The following is a 2,978-nucleotide window of genomic DNA, read 5'->3' on the forward strand; positions in this document are numbered from 1 at the left end:
TTTCTTGATTAGGCAAACTCAAATCCTTTTAAGAAAAATATGACATTGTGTTTGTCTCACTTACCCCTGTTATACCGCACTTCACTGCTAGGGGAGTGCAAGGAAATGTTGGGTTAAAAAGCAAATTGTTATCACAATTTGTCCTCTTACCAATGTTTGGTCTTCACTTAACAGGCGTTGGTCAGCTTTCACTCACACTCACAGTATCACTCACATGCAGTTCTGTATAAAAGCCTTTCTGTTACCAAAGTGCGTCACAATAGTGCTTGTTATCCCAAGGTGTCGAATGCTCAAAGGGAAGAATTACAGAGTGCTTTGTACAGCTGGGTTTACAAAAGGACAGGTTCTACATTAAATGTGTAAACTAAGATGTCCTGATTAAAAGTAGTCTATATGCTATTTCTTCAGATGTACCTCTACTAACAACGAGCAATGCCAACAACTGTTCAAAGAGGAGTGTTGCTCTCTCTCCAACAGAGAACAGAGTTATAAATCCTGACCTGTCTCCTCCATGTTTGTGTGATTAGAGAATCCCCCTGAGCCCAGCGCGAGAACTTTGTCGCCAGGGCTTCCACTCTCACACTCTCTCTCTAAAACAAACAAACCACTGACTTATTTCCTCTGTGTGTGTGTGTGTGTGTGTGTGTGTGTGTGTGTGTGTGTGTGTGTGTGTGTGTGTGTGTGTGTGTGTGTGTGTGTGTGTGTGTGTGTGTGTGTGTGTGTGTGTGTGTGTGTGTGTGTGTGTGTGTGTGTGTGTGTGTGTGTGTGTGTGTGAGAGAGAGAGAGAGGGAGTAGGTGTGTGTGTGAGAGAGTGTGTGAGAGAGAGATGTCGAGGGATAGAAGAGGTATAAGGAAAGAAAGATTTCACATGATTATATTTACAGACTATAGTATGGAAAGTATCCCACAAAGAAACCAGAGCCTGTCCTACTGCTGTTTTTCACACAAGACTTACTTAACTGTTCTCTTTCTTTTCCGAAACAATCAAGTAAAGGTCATATTTCCACCGGGAAAGGCTGGAGCAGCCACTTAAACTAACGAGAACAGATTGTAATCCTTTAAAATAAAGCATTTTAGCTTTTGAGTGAAGAGTATTGGAAGTCCTGATTCAAGTCATTTGTTTGTATTCTTTTATTTAATTGGATGCCCGATGCTTTGTATTCTAATTGCTTTTAGTTGTTACTATTGTTTTATTATTTGTATACACATATAACTACAATCAGATATTCAATAAATTATTCTCTGATCAGTTTTGTTGTGGTATTTGTTGACAGATAACTGCCTCCACTTGTGACATTGTTGTGGAGAAAACATTGCTAGGAATGAAGAAGACCGTTTTTCATGAAGTTATCAAGGCCGTCAGTTTTTCAGACAAACACTGCACATGAAAAACTTCCCTAAATAGCAACATACTGTAAAACAACTGTCTGACCCTGAGCACACTGAGAAATCTCTCCTTGGGACCATCTCCAACTGGAAGCAAATAAAACAACTCTCAACACCTGCCAACGTGAGCTGCGAGTGCATCTACCACATCCCCAGAGGGCGAAAGAGAAGTTTCACAACCACATAAAAACTGAAGTGAACCTCTAATTATCCTTGTAAGATACATAAACACTATTACAGCCTTCGCCTTGTTTAGTGTTGTTTTCACTGGCTGCTGGTGACAGTCAGTCAGAATCTCGTGCCCACATATCAGGTTAGATACAAGCCTGTGTGGAGATGGCATGATTGGGGCAGATTTGAAAGAGAATTTGCACTAGTATCCAAGTGCTAATGAAGAATACAAAATTAAGTAATCATGTCATTGTGCACAAAAAGCTGAATCCAGCTATTGAAAACTGTGCACTCAAACCTTCATCACATGGTGGGTGCCAAATGAAGCAGGTGTCTGCGAGGCCTAACAAGCTCTTTTCAATGACGTCACATGCACTAACGAACTTCACTCCAAACCAGCCAGCTACATTCATGGCCCTACCCATGCCTGTAATTTATTCAAGGCAAGGACCAAAGACAGTGTGATGGAAAGGGGGAGACGGTGGTGTTTGGGCAGTGTTCTTGAATATTAGTGTGCTGCCCTCCCCTGCAGAGAGAAACTGTGTCATAATGCCGGACTCCTTTTATGATTCAAATCAAGGCTATTGTCTCTGTAAGCGACCGGCTCCGCTCTGTGCTGCAGAACAACCAAGGCACTATACGCCGGCTGCAGAAAATGAGTCCATTGCCATGGGCTGAGGAGGTGCAGGCTGAGACAGCAGGGCTGAAATGCAGTCCATGGGCCGTGGGGATAACAGGAATGTCTGCACTCTCTACAATCATATCAACACAATTCACTCTCCTATCTGTAATTCACCAACTGTAAACAAAAAAGAAAGCCTGCACAAGATTGTTGCAAATGCTAATTGACTGCAATACAGAAGCTATAACCTAGGAGTCCTGTTTTTGTTTTTTTACTGCATCAGGATATTTAAATAATAATAGTAGTAATAATAATAGATAAATTGCCAGCGTACAAAACAACCACCATGTTTAACATCAAAAAGTGAGTCATCCATCAAAGAAAAGGGTTAATTTAGGAAAGGGTTAATATCAAAATAGTTTTCTGTGGTTCAATTCTTGAAAAAAAATTCTCTACAGTTTAAAAAATATTCTTTAAGTTCACACGTGTGTAACTTGTAGCTCCATGGCTCCACAAAACCCCACATGTATTTAGTGCGTGTTGTGGAAAAAGAAACATGGCCTATGCTTTTACTTTAAAATCGTTAAAGTCCCTGAAGGGCCCACTGTTGGGAAGCAGGAGGAGCAGCGGTCGAGAGAGAGAGAGAGAGAGAGAGAGAGAGAGAGAGAGAGAGAGAGAGAGAGAGAGAGAGAGAGAGAGAGAGAGAGAGAGAGAGAGAGAGAGAGAGAGAGGGCGGAGTAATACCAGACGCTGGGACCGATCCTGAAGCAAAAGTTTTTCAAAAGTTTTAGGAGGTTAA

This window comes from Pseudochaenichthys georgianus, chromosome 8 (assembly GCF_902827115.2).
Source record: "Pseudochaenichthys georgianus chromosome 8, fPseGeo1.2, whole genome shotgun sequence".
Taxonomy (NCBI): domain Eukaryota; kingdom Metazoa; phylum Chordata; class Actinopteri; order Perciformes; family Channichthyidae; genus Pseudochaenichthys; species Pseudochaenichthys georgianus.